This window comes from Ovis aries, chromosome 3 (genome assembly GCF_016772045.2).
Source record: "Ovis aries strain OAR_USU_Benz2616 breed Rambouillet chromosome 3, ARS-UI_Ramb_v3.0, whole genome shotgun sequence".
Classification (NCBI taxonomy): domain Eukaryota; kingdom Metazoa; phylum Chordata; class Mammalia; order Artiodactyla; family Bovidae; genus Ovis; species Ovis aries.
In genome coordinates this window covers 166,070,475-166,084,253 of record NC_056056.1, presented here as the reverse complement: position 1 = coordinate 166,084,253, position 13,779 = coordinate 166,070,475, and the positions used below count along the sequence as shown (strand labels likewise).

At 47.7% G+C, this 13,779-nt stretch overlaps 1 protein-coding gene across 3 annotated transcripts in view; it reads right to left on the bottom strand.

Annotated features, from left to right (window-relative positions):
- Window positions 1-13,779, bottom strand: part of ELK3 (ETS transcription factor ELK3) — a 70,887-nt gene that overhangs the window by 18,281 nt on the left and 38,827 nt on the right. The gene's annotated exons all lie outside the window — the stretch shown is intronic.

Genomic DNA, 13,779 nt, shown 5'->3' with positions numbered 1-13,779 from the left:
CTATGGGAAAAGGACTTCCTTATAAACTGTTCCTCCTAAAAGCTGGGTATGAAGGAGGTAAAAAAAAAATCATGTTGGGGAGAAAAGCTTTAAAAGTAGCTCCTCTTGCACAATCGGTGGAAATGTAAATTGATAACAGCCACTATGGAGATCAGTGGCCAAAGCACTGGAGCTTCAGCATTAGTCTTGCCGATGAATATTCAGGGTTGACTCTTCACCAAAACTTTGGCCACCTGATGTGAAGATTTGACTCACTTGCAAAGGCCCTGATTCTGGGAAAGACTGAAGGCAAAAGGAGAAGGGGGCAGCAGAGGATGCAATGGTTAGATAGCATCACCAACTCAATGGACATGAGTTTCAGCAAACTCCAGGAGATAGTGAAGGACAGGGAAGCCTGGCGTACTGCGGTCCATGGGACAGCAAAGAGATGGGCATGATTTAGTGACTGACAGAAACTAGGAATAAAACTACCATATGACCCAGCAACCCCACTACTGGGCATATACCGGAGAAAACCACAATTCTAAAAGACACATATACCACAGTGTTCATAGCAGCACTATTTACAATAGCTAGGACATGGAAGCAACCCAGGTGTCTATTGACAGATGAATGGATAAAGAATACACACACACACACACACACACACACAGAAATGTTAGCCATGAAAAAGAACAAATTTGAGTCAGTTCTAGTGAGATGGATGAATCTAAAGCCTGTTACACAGAGTGAGGTAAGTCAGAAAGAGAAAAATTACTATATTAATGCATAGATGTGGAATCTAGAAAATGGTATTGATGAACCTATTTGCAGGGACAGAAGGGAGATGCAGACATAGAGAATGGACACAGTAGAGGAGGGAAGAGAGCGGGGCGAATGGAGGAAGTGACAGACACACATACACCACCATGTGTGAAGTAGGTAACTGGTGAGAAGAAAGAGAAAACCAAACAGTAGCTCCTACTAAGCATCTACTCTGTCCTGGGTATTATGCACAAGTGATCCCACATGATCTCACACGAACCCACTTGCAGACTGGAAGGTATCCTGCTTATGACATGAGCTCAGAGATGGGAAGCGAGGGGCCCGGGAGCCACAAGATTACTAACGCTAAAACCTAATCTTGTTCCCATTTCCACACAAAATTTCAGGGAAAGAATGAAAGAGCCAGTTTAAAATTATTTCATATAAATTTTTTTAATGATAAAATTATCATATAACATTAGTTTCAGGTATACAGCATAGGGAGTCAATATTTGTATATATAGCCCAATGACCACCACAATAAGTCTGGTTCACATCAATCAACACAGATTTTTTTTTGTGATGAGAACTTTTAAGATCTATCCTCTTAGCAACTTTCAAATATATGAGAGGAAATTTAATTAAATTCTGATGTTTCTCTTGTGATCAGTTTGGTGTACAAATATGTTTTTGCCTTCCCTCTTGTTACATTATAGCCTGCCTTTGTCCTCCTTAGACGGATGCTCAAATCCCAGAAGTGAATTTATTCAGCAGTAAGAAGGATGGGCATAATTACCAAGCCACTGAGATTTTCAAGGAGGAATTCCTCAGGGCAGGCTTCTAACGGAGGGACACATAAGGTCCCCAAGCAGCACCAGAAATCCCAATAACGCAAATCCTGGTGAAACTTGGCTCAGGACCAGCACACAGGAGGTTCAGACCTGAGTACATGAGATTCAAAGCTGGGCAGTTCCAGTGCCTGGGACCCTGGCCTGCTCCTATTGATTCCATCTGACCTCTTTCTCACACTTAACACTAGCAGAGCTGAAAACCACCTTCAGAAACTTCAGAGAGATCTGATAAACCTAAAAGACCCCCTGGGCCTAATGGGCAGCATCTCTGCAGGTGACACACCAGGCCTGGGTATACAACTCACCCAGGAGAAATCAGTTCCCAAGCAGGAAAGGGTTAAATAAGGGCGTCGTTAGTGCCACCTGACCCATAGATATGGAAAGAAATCTTGCCTGGTGTGTTCCTCTGCTAGAATTCTAAGGTATTTTTGCTTCTCACTCATAATATTTTTCTCCCTGGGGCAAAACTTCCTTTTACTCTCAGCCAGGTTGAACACTCATCTAAACTCAGTGAATCATTACAGCCTAGATAATTACATAGAAGAAAAGAGAAACTGTATGGGCTGAATCCTTTCTTCTGGCAGGTTTTATAAATTCTTTAACAGAACCAACCTTTAATTTTATTATGGGTATTCAGAACATAATGTCTGAATGAGGATTATACTCACAAGTAAACCAAGAAGTCATGTGGGGCTGTGACAAAAATGATAAACGTGGTTGGAAATTGAAAGGCAAACTCAAGAGAGAGAGCTGGGCCTTGATGTGTTAAAAAGAATGTAAGGGGACTTCCTTGGTGGTCCAGTGGTTAAGAATCCGCCTGTTAACGCAGGAGACACAGGCTCGATCCCTAGTCTGGGAAGATCCCACACGGTGTGGGGCACCAGAGCCCACCGGCCACAATTACTGCGCCTGTGTGTCTGGAGCCCACAGGCTGCAGCAACCACTGAGCCCTCACTCTAGGGCCTGTGGACCACAAGGGAAGCCACCACAGGGAGAAGCCTGCTCCCCGCAACTAGAGGAAGCCTGTGTGCAGCAACAACGCCCCAGCACAGCCAAAAAAGTGTTTTTAATTAAACAGAGAACTCAAGGAGTAAGGAACAACCCACATGATGGTTAACTGAGAAATAAAATAGTGGCTAGGGAGAAGGCAATGGCACTCCACTCCAGTGCTCTTGCCTGGAAAATCCCATGGATGGAGGAGCCTGGTAGGCTGCAGTCCATTGGATCGCAAAGAGTCGGACACGACTGAGCGACTTCACTTTCACTTTTCACTTTCATGCATTGGACAAGGAAATGGCAACCCACTCCAGTGTTCTTGCCTGGAGAATCCCAAGGACGGGGGAGCCTGGTGGGCTGCCATCTATGGGGTCACACAGAGTCGGACATGACTGAAGCGACTTAGCAGCAGCAGCAGCAGTCATAAGATAGAGCGTCATCCAACCATGAAAAGGAGTGAAGCTCTGTCACACGCTACAACATGGATGCAGTTCAAATGAGTTCTGCTAAGTGAAAGAAGCCAGACACAAATGCCACACAATGGGCTCTATTTATATAAAATGTCCAGAATAGACAAATCTATAGAGATAGAAATAGATGAGTCTTCTCCTAAGGGGTGACTAGGTGGGATGGAGGCACTCAGGGGTGCTAGTTAAAAAATCAGGTATTTGCGGGGGGTGGTGGGTAGTGAAAACATTCTAAAGTTGATCATGGTGATGGATGTACAACTCTGTACACAGGCTCAAAGGCATGACTGATATGCCTTAAACAGGTGAATTAGATAGTATGTGACGAATACTTCAATAAAGCTGTTTAAAAACCAAACAAACAAACATGAACCTTTTCCCCCCAGCTTGACTGAGATATAACTGACGTAGAATGTTGTATAAATTTAAGGTGTATAATGCGATGATTTGATACACACACACACATATATATATATCACAAAACATTTACCACTATAAAGTTAGTTGATACATCCTTCACCCACATAATGACCATTTTGTTGTCGTGAGCAGATTTAAGATCTCTCAGCAACTGTCATTATACATTACAGTACTGTTAACTCTAGTCAGCACGCTCTACGTTAGGTCCCCCAGATTTACTCATCTCACTGCTAGAAATCGGTACCCGATGACCAGCACCTACCTGGTTCCCCACCCCAGCCCCTGGTAACCATCAAGCTACTCTGTGCTTTTGAGTTCAGCTTTTGTGGACTCCACATATAAGTGAGATCATTCAGTATTTGTCTTTCTCTGACTTATTTCACTTAGCATGATGCCCTCGAGGTCCATCCAGAACATAAGGAATTTGAAGAATTTTGGCATGCTTAAAGGGAAGATGGTGGGAACGTTTGATGGCTGGATGGCAACTGCCATGACCTGCTAAACCCCACTCTGAACAGAAAGACAGAGACACTGCACAGCCCACTGAACTCAGCTGAAGAAGTCAGGGCTCTTCAGTAACCGCTGCCTTGGTGAGGAGAACCGGCTGGACACCGAGAGGGCTTTTTAGGGAAAGGCGACATGGGGACAGGGATATGGAGATGATGAAAGGAGCTGACCAAAGGAGAAAGAAACAGTTTCTGGAAAGAACCAGGCTGGGTCTTGCTTCTCTAGAAACTAACAGGAAAGATGGATTCGATCTGGCTACCTGGACAATTTGAAACCTCTGCAAGGATAGAAGGCTTGAAAGGGACCGAAGCAGAAAGAGGGGAGGGTGGGATGCGTGAAGGAAGGCAGAGCCTGCAGGCCAGCTGTTTAGGAACCCAACTCCACACTGGAGATGTCTGCTCACAGGGGAAGAACCTGTAAGGAAAGCCCCTGACCAAGATGTTCAGGGCCAGCGATCCAGGTGGGTGGGTAGACTGGGAGGAGGTGCGTGCCTGGCAGGTGAACTGACAGCCCCTTCGTATGTGACTTCAGCACAGACCCCAGGATGCTATCAGTGGCATGTGTGTCTGAAGATCTTTCTGTAAGTCTCCAAAGCAAAGTTTCCTTGCATGAATTTAGCCTGGGAGGGGCTTGCTGAGAAAACACACAGTACAGGGAAATAACACTAGACAGTGTTTGCTGACTATTAGGTGTCAGGCTGTGTACTAAGAACTTGACCATCCTCAAGTCACTGAATCCTCTGAAAAAGTGGAACTGTTATTACTCCCATTTTAGAGATGGGCAAACTGAGGCTCAGAGACTATAAATCATCCCCAATCACAAGCACATACTTGGGCAATCAGACCCCAGAGCCCCTGGTCATAACAGAAGGTGACGTAAGACTTGGGCTAACTGACCCAGCCCAGAACATGAGAGCACTTGGGTATGGGCTCTTATTATGAATAGTGATGAGAATATTTAGAAGTCTGTTTTTTCCACCCCTTCCTCCCAGACTCATAAGTATTTGTTGCTGACGGTTGCCTGGTAACCTGACAAACGCTGTCTGTGTCCAGCTGGGCTGAGTGACTCTCCCAAGCGCGGTTTCAGAGCAACAGTTGCACACATCTGCTTCCCTCCACGTGTGGGGGACCAGCCTCCACTTGTAACTTCCCCATCAAATGGGCATTCACAACCCAGGAGGACTCCTGACCCAGCATTCTGTGTGAGGTTACAGGCGGCAAGGACGGGACCAGCTTCAGCAAAGCGGAAGAGTGACATTCGTCCAGTACACCCCAAGAGGCAGTTCCAGCAGAAGTAGAAGCTCAGGTCTCCAAACCACTCCCTTCATCGCCACTGGCCCAGTGGGTGTTTTAAGGCTGTAGGAGCCTACAGGGCAAGCAGTCCATCTGGGTCAGCACCATGGTGGCCTTGTGCAAAGAAATCCTTCCAGAAGCACCAGCCACCCCTGGTCCTGTGAGAGCCTCCCTAGGGTACTTCACCCTAACAAGGTGGATGATGCTGAGAGAGTGGGTCCCGTTTCCGTTTCCCTCAGCACTGCCTGCTGCCCTGACAGGTTCCAGGCTTACTTACACAAATAGGTGTGTCCATGGGTGTGTTCAAATATGTACCCTCATGCCCAACTCTGCCTGCTCCTCCCATTGAAGAAGAAGGAATTTATGTAAATAATCCCCTAGAGTGGAGAACTCAGATGTATGTTTATTAAGTTCCATAATTTTTTAAAAAATTACAGGGTAATAAAGAGATGTTTGTGGAAATGAATTTACCTTCTTCATTTAGATGTTATGAAGGATAATATTAAGTTCATTACACGTTTATTGAATGAATGACTCTCACTGTAGATAGAACAAACCCAGGCAGGAAGCCGGAGGCTTCACCCCATGACAGACACAATTTGTAGCTAATCCCCAGGCTGGTTAAAGCTCCATATCAAGCACTGCATATATGTATTGGCATGTGCTTTTTTGCCGGCATTTTTTATTGGAAAACTCCCAGACAGACACTGGGAACTATATGCAAGGCCCCACAACTTCATACCTTCAGTGAGAGCTTGCTGTTTAGTCGCTAAGTCATGCCTGACTCTCTGATCCATGGACTGTAGCCTGCCAGGTTCTTCTGTACATGGGAGTTCCCAGGCAAGAATACTAGAGTGGGTTGCCATTTCCTTCTCCAGGGGATCTTCCCAGACCAGGGATTGAACCCGAGTCTCCTGCATTGGCAGGCGGATTCTTTACCACTGAGCCACCCTGTAAGAGCTTACTAAACTGTAATTCTACGTATCTAAGTCCCCAGCAAATACCTGCTGCATGTGTGGGCTCTGGCCTGGCACCCCAATTCTGACATAGGGTCATGGGTGTGGCTTTCCAACACTCAGACTTCTTACCCAGCTCACATTCCTTTCGAGCACTGCCCTTCCCCCGGGAGGAGCTGGTCCAGCTGTGAGCTCCCCATCAGCAGAGCAGGAGCTCTCTTGTTCCTCTACCATTTCAGGGTTCCCAGGGGCTGCAGGACCCCTGCCCTCTGATTTCACAACTTTCCTATCTTGTTCTCAACACAGAGAAATGTCTGAGGCTCATAACACGTAACTGTCCTTTTCTGAACCCAACACTGGCAGCAGGGCTACAGAGGACAGAGTGATGGATTGTTCCATAGATTCTTGACCTTGTCACAAGCGCTGCCACTGGAACGACAAAGAGCGTTCCAGAGCCACAGCCTGAGGTCAAACACTACCCCTCTCTCTTATCAGCCGTGTGCCTCAGTTTCCCCATCTATAAAATGGGGACGAACCTACCACCTACCTTATGGGACTGAATGTGTAATCCACATAAAACTTGCAGAACGCACATGATAAGCCCGCAATATATACCGGCTCTGACTGTTCTGATTTTTATACTCCCAGTGAAGCAAAACAAAACAAAATGAAAAATCCACCCTCAATTTTCGCTAATAACAACTGAAGAGTCAAAATTAAACATCTTAGAAGGCTGTGCTTATTCCCACAGATCTGGGTGACAGGTGGATCATCTGGCAGACAGAAACCCACCTAGTTTACATATCTCAACCAAGGAAGAGAAGCAGGAAGTTCTATTTAGTTGGGTTTAGACAAGGAGGAAACTCTAGGCTTCAGTCCATCACGCCTCGAGTGCGGCACTTGACGTCCACCTCACACCTGCCACTTGATTCAGGTCTGGGGGTTGGGGATGGTGGGCAGAAAGACCAGCCCAAGGAGGGCAGAGGATGGGAGCGACTGCAGAATCTGTGTCCTGTCAGAAGGCCCCTCAGCTTCGGCAGAGATGCCGCATACCCAGCCTGACAACTGGTGCAAAAACTAACCCCAGCCCATCTTCCTGTTCCCTGATGCCTCTCAGAGCAGGAAACGCACTGCCCAGGCAGGAGGGAACAGCCCAGCTCCACAGCATCCACCGTGGCTTCGGGCCCTGGGGAGGGTGATGCGAGCAACTGGCCCTGAGCGCCTGACAACGAGATCCTGGGGTGGGGAAATGGGAAGGATTTATTTGGGGGACATCTGTCTGGCTGGGCTAGATAGATATCCTACATGAAAGGAACCTGCGGCCAAAAAGGGCAAAAGAAAGAAGCAAGCATTTCCAGGAATAAACCACGTGCTCCACACGCACTGCTGCCTTGCAAGATGGGCACTGTGGTCCCATTTTAAAGATGCAGAAGTCAAGGCTCTTGGTTGAAAGTGAGGTTATATCCAATTTCCCAATCCATAGGGGTAGGTTAAATACTGAGTGGCGGAATTTCCCTGGTGGTCCAGGGGCAAGATGGTGCGCTCCCAATGCAGGGGGCCTGGACTGGATCCCTGGTTGTGAATTCAGCTTGGAGCCCCGGACCCCTGGTCAGGGAACCAAGACTAGGGGCAGCCAAATAAATAAACAAAATTTTAAATCCTCTTTAAAAAAAAAAGTACTGGGTGGACCTTATAATGGAATCCCCCAGGGCTCTTTCAGAGGACAATACATCATTAGCCTTTACCCATGTCTTTAAATTAACAGTCATGTCCAACTCTTCGCAACCCTACAGACTGGACCGTAGCCTGCCAGGCTCCTCTGTCCATGGAATTCTCCAGGCAAGAATACTGGAGTGGATAGATGGTCCCATCTCCAGGCGGTCTTCCCAACCCAGGGATTGAACCCAGGTCTCCTGCATTGCGGATTCTTTACCACCTGGGCCACCAGGGAAGCCCCTTTAAAATAAAATTAGGGTAAAAAAGCAGCAGGCCTGAAATGCTTCCATTATTTTAACCAAAATAATTATACATACACACACACATATATATAAAAGAAAAATTAATCTTGGCAGATGTGACCAGGAGCTGACTGTGGCTCAGATCATGAACTCCTTATTACCAAATTCAGACTCAAATTGAAGAAAGTAGGGAAAACCACTAGACCATTCAGGTATGGCCTAAATCAAATCCCTTATGATTATACAGTGGAAGTGAGAAACAGATTTAAGGGCCTAGATCTGATAGATAGAATGCCTGATGAATGAGGTTTGTGACATTGTACAGGAGACAGGGATCAAGACTACCCCATGGAAAAGAAATGCAAAAAAGCAAATTGGCTGTCTGGGGAGGCCTTACAAATAGCTGTGAAAAGAAGAAAGGTGAAAAGCAAAGGAGAAAAGGAAAGATATAAGCATCTGAATGCAGAGTTCCAGAGAATAGCAAGAAGAGATAACAAAGCCTTCTTCAGCGATCAGTGCAAAGAAATAGAGGAAAAGAACAGAATGGGAAAGACTAGAGATCTCTTCAAGAAAATTAGAGATACCAAGGGAACATTTCATGCAAAGATGGGCTCAATAAAGGACAGAAATGGTATGGACCTAACAGAAGCAGAAGATATTAAGAAGAGGTGGCAAGAATACACAGAAGAACTGTACAAAAAATATCTTCATGACCCAGATAATCATGATGGTGTGATCACTCACCTAGAGCCAGATTCCTGGAATGTGAAGTCAAGTGGGCCTTAGAAAGCATCACTACGAACAAAGCTAGTGGAGGTGATGGAATTCCAGTGGAGCTCTTTCAAATCCTGAAAGATGATGCTGTGAAAGTGCTGCACTCAATATGCCAGCAAATTTGGAAAACTCAGCAGTGGCCACAGGACTGGAAAAGGTCAGTTTTCATTCCAATCCCAAAGAAAGGCAATGCCAAAGAATGCTCAAACTACCACACAATTGCACTCATCTCACACGCTAGTAAAGTAATGCTCAAAATTCTCCAAGCCAGGCTTCAGCAATACGTGAACCGTGAACTTCCTGATGTTCAAGCTGGTTTTAGAAAAGGCAGAGGAACCAGAGATCAAATTGCCAACATCCTCTGGATCATGGAAAAGGCAAGAGAGTTCCAGAAAAACATCTCTTTCTGCTTTATTGACTATGCCAAAGCCTTTGACTGTGTGGATCACAACAAACAGTGGAAAATTCTGAAAGAGATGGGAATACAGACCACCTGACCTGCCTCTTGAGAAATCTGTGAGCAGGTCAGGAAGCAACAGTTAGAACTGGACATGGAACAACAGACTGGTTCCAAATAGGAAAAGGAGTACGTCAAGGCTGTATATTGTCACCCTGCTTATTTAACTTCTATGCAGAGTACATCATGAGAAACACTGGGCTGGAAGAAGCACAAGCTGGAATCAAGATTGCCGGGAGAAATATCAATAACCTCAGATATGCAGATGACACCACCCTTATGGCAGAAACTGAAGAGGAGCTAAAAAGCCTCTTGAGGAAAGTGAAAGTGGAGAGTGAAAAAGTTGGCTTGAAGCTCAACATTCAGAAAACGAAGATCATGGCATCCGGTCCCATCACTTCATGGGAAACAGATGGGGAAACAGTGGAAACACTGTCAGACTTTATTTTTCTGGGTTCCAGAATCACTGCAGATGGTGATTGCAGCCACGAAATTAAAGACGCTCACTCCTTGGAAGAAAAGTTATGACCAACCTAGATAGCATATTCAAAAGCAGAGACATTACTTTGCCGACTAAGGTCCGTCTAGTCAAGGCTATGGTTTTTCCTGTGGTCATGTGTGGATGTGAGAGTTGGACTGTGAAGAAGGCTGAGCGCCGAAGAATTGATGCTTTTGAACTGTGGTGTTGGAGAAGACTCTTGAGAGTCCCTTGGACTGCAAGGAGATCCAACCAGTCCATTCTGAAGGAGATCAGCCCTGGGATTTCTTTGGAAGGAATGAAGCTAAAGCTGAAACTCCAGTACTTTGGCCACCTCATGCAGAGTTGACTCATTGGAAAAGATTCTGATGCTGGGAGGGATTGGGGGCAGGAGGAGAAGGGGACGACAGAGGATGAGATGGCTGGATGGCATCACGGACTCGATGGATGTGAGTCTGAGTGAACTCCGGGAGTTGGTGATGGACAGAGAGGCCTGGCGTGCTGCTATTCATGGGGTTGCAAAGAGTCGGACACGACTGAGCGACTGAACTGAACTGAGGATTACCACTGATTCGTAATTTTTTAATCTGCATTTTCACATTAAAAGAATTATGTTCCCTATGTATTGCTTGTCAAACTCAGAAAAACAATCATGCTCTATAAACCTTAGGTGCCCAGCATGACGCAGCTTGTAACTAGAGGAGCTGCAGCTGAACCGGCTTCTGTCCAGAGGCCAGATGAAGCCTCCTCTGTCCCACCAGCACACCCTCTCCCAGAAAGCAGCTGAGTCGGCTCCGAGGTTGCTACTCAAGTCAGCCTTCCGGGACCACGGGCTCTGCGTTCCAGAGAAGCCTCGGGACAACTGCGGCAAGCCTGGGAAAACCAGCTCCTTGCTCAGGAAGCCAGTGCATGGCTAATGCCTCCTGAGGCTGGCTGGCCCTTCTGAGGCTGATCTGTAACCACAGATGGAGCTGCCCCTGCCCACCCTCAGGGTAGAGGAGGTGCCCGCTTTGAGGGGACACCCTGCAGGAGGCACTGGGGACCCAGCGGTCCCTCCAAAGCAGGATGGACCCCAGAAGCCCACACGGCAGGCAGATTCTTTACCGTCTGAGCCACCAGGGAAGCCAGCCCCCACGAGTGATGGGAAAATAACAGGAAGCTGATGTCCATAGACACGGCCTGGTTATGGCCCCCTCTGAGCAGCAAAAGGGCTCAGAGGGAGGACAGAGAACACCCAGCAACTCCCGGGATCCACAGGCCCGGGTAGAGGTGCTCATGCAAGGAGACAGGCCCAGAGCCTGGGTGGGCCAGACGCAAAGTGCTGCCAGCACAGGGACAAACCACCCCGGGGTTCGAGTCTCAGCTTCACTGCTTACTAGGACCTTGAAAAGGTACTGAAATTTTGCCGGCTTCAGTTTGCTCACCTCAATTCAATGAAATGGAACACGTTTAACATAAAATGTTGATATCCTCAGAGCAACATTTTTTACATAAATTTAGGAAAATGAATTTTAAACAATCTTCAAAAGGACGATGGTATCTTTGAAAATCATACAGATGAATTCAAGATGTCACAAGAAGATGTATTAGATAGCTGCTTTCCCCAACTAGATGTCTAGTTCATTCCTAAAAGGGAAATAAAAATATCTCACAGGGCAGTTTGTTCTAAAAGGTCAATGTATGTCAGTGCCTCACTCGGAGAAGTCTTTGGCCTGAGCGTTAACCCGGCGGAATGTCGCCCAGCAAGCAATGATCTAATTGAATAGCATCCTCATTATATCACACTGTCTTCTCATTTCATTCTGCCTTCAAGTAATCAAAATTCCTTATATGGGTGCTTTGGCATGCAGTCACAGAAGGCTTACGGTGTCTCATGTGACCCTTGCAGCACTCTTAAACCCATTTCACAGATAAGGAATCTGGGGCTCAGAGCTGAGTACACAACCTAGTAAGCCACAAAGGGGAGTCTCCAGGCCCCCGGCTTTGCAGCCAACACCCAGTCTTTAGCTCCTCGTCTTGGGTTTCCATCCAGACCATGGTCTGACTCACTCCTTCCCGACACAGAAACTGACTGTCCTCTCTCCAAAATCAGAACAAGTACTCACTGTAGGAGTCATGCTCCGAGTACCTCCTCCATAACAAGCAAACCCTGGAAATGCATTTGTATGTGAAGCTCCTTGCTCGGTTCTGAGGAACAGCAAAGGAAGGGAACCTGGTCTTCGTCCTCATCCTCGGAGCATCTGACAGCTACTCAGACGGTTGTGGCAGCCCCCGCCTCCTCTCGCCCCTGCCACCTGAACCTGAGGGGACACAGTGGTTGGCCAGCCATACTGGACTTTGCTGGGAACCTGTTATGGGCAGGCTCGCCACACACCGTCTGCCCTGGAGCAGCTATGAAAGGGCTCCTGAGACCCAACCCCTGAGTCTGAACTGCCTCCCCTGGGGCAGTCCTCCCCCTCGGTCATGAGTTGAACAGAGCTTCCCTGCCACCCATAAAGTCCACATCGACTCAGAACCTCAGAATGAGACCTTATCTGGACGGAGGGTCTTTCACATGTAATCAGCTAAGGACGTCAGGATGGGATCGTCCTGGAGTTACGTGGGCACTGAATTCAGTGACTGACGTCCCTACGAGAAAAGGAAAGATCCAGAGACAAACACAAGGAGGAAGGTCAGGGGAAGGCAGGGGGAAGGATTGGAGGATGCAGCTACAAGTTAGGAAGCAAGGATTTCTAGGGGCCCCAGAAACTGGAAACGGCAAGGAAGGAGGTTCCCCTAAGGCTTTCGGAGGGAGCCGGATGCTGCTGACACCTCAGCGTCACACTTCTGACCTCCACAACTTGTAGAGAATACACTTCTATTGTTTTGAGCCACCAACTTGTGTGTTAACTTGTCACAACAGCCCAAGGAAACATCCTCTCTTATCCTAAAGTCTCTGGCAGGGTGGAGAGGCCCGGCCTTTCCCGTCTGAGAGCTCGGCTGGCCTTCGGGCCATCATGTTGCTGAGGACACCCAGTCAGGTGCAGCCTGGGCCACCCTGGGTGCACTGTGGAAGCCCGGAGTGCACCCTGCACACAAGTGCGCACATATCCACCCCCACTTGCAACTTCTAAGAATAACGCGCTGCCAATAAAGGGCTCTAACTCTGTCTCGGAGCTGACTGACTCCCGGGGGAGGTTTCCATGTGGTTTGGGATGAGATCTCTTTACTCTCTGGCACTGCTAAGCCGTCGGGCAAACCGCCCTTCCAAATCCTACTGGCACTGCTGCTCAAGAAACTCTTGCTGCCCCGCTGGGTGGAGGCAGGGGAGCCAGACCTCGTGACATTAAGGGCATCCTCCTACCCCTCTGGGCTCGCAGCTGCTTCTCATTGGACAGGGAGTCTCATCTCCCACTGGGCCCCTTTCAACACTCAAGGGTATTTTTATTTAAAAGGCCTCCGGAGTGTTAATAAAATCAAATGCAGAACTGCTCCCCTCTTTTCCCCATGGGTGGGGTAGTTGTTGGCAGTGACCTCGCTTCAAGCAGCCGCGCCAGCACTGGCAGGTGGCTGGAGGGGGCGGGGGTTGGGGACCACAGGTGGTCTGGGAGCATGTTCTTATCTCATTCTGGCTTTGCCACTGATTTTCCTGAAACTTCGCTTCCCTTCTTGGATCTTCACGTGGTAAATGAGGGGCAATCAGGGTAGGAGGGGATGTTAGGTCCCTTCCAGCGCTGACATTCCAAGAGGGTGGATTTCCCTTGATGCTTCGCTTGTCTTGGTGCTCGCGCATCGTTGCCTCCATCCTGCGTTCATGCGGTCCCAGGCTCCCAAGTGGCTCTGGTAAAAGAACCCACCTGCCAACGCAGAAGATGTGGGTTCAATCCCTGGGTCGGGAAG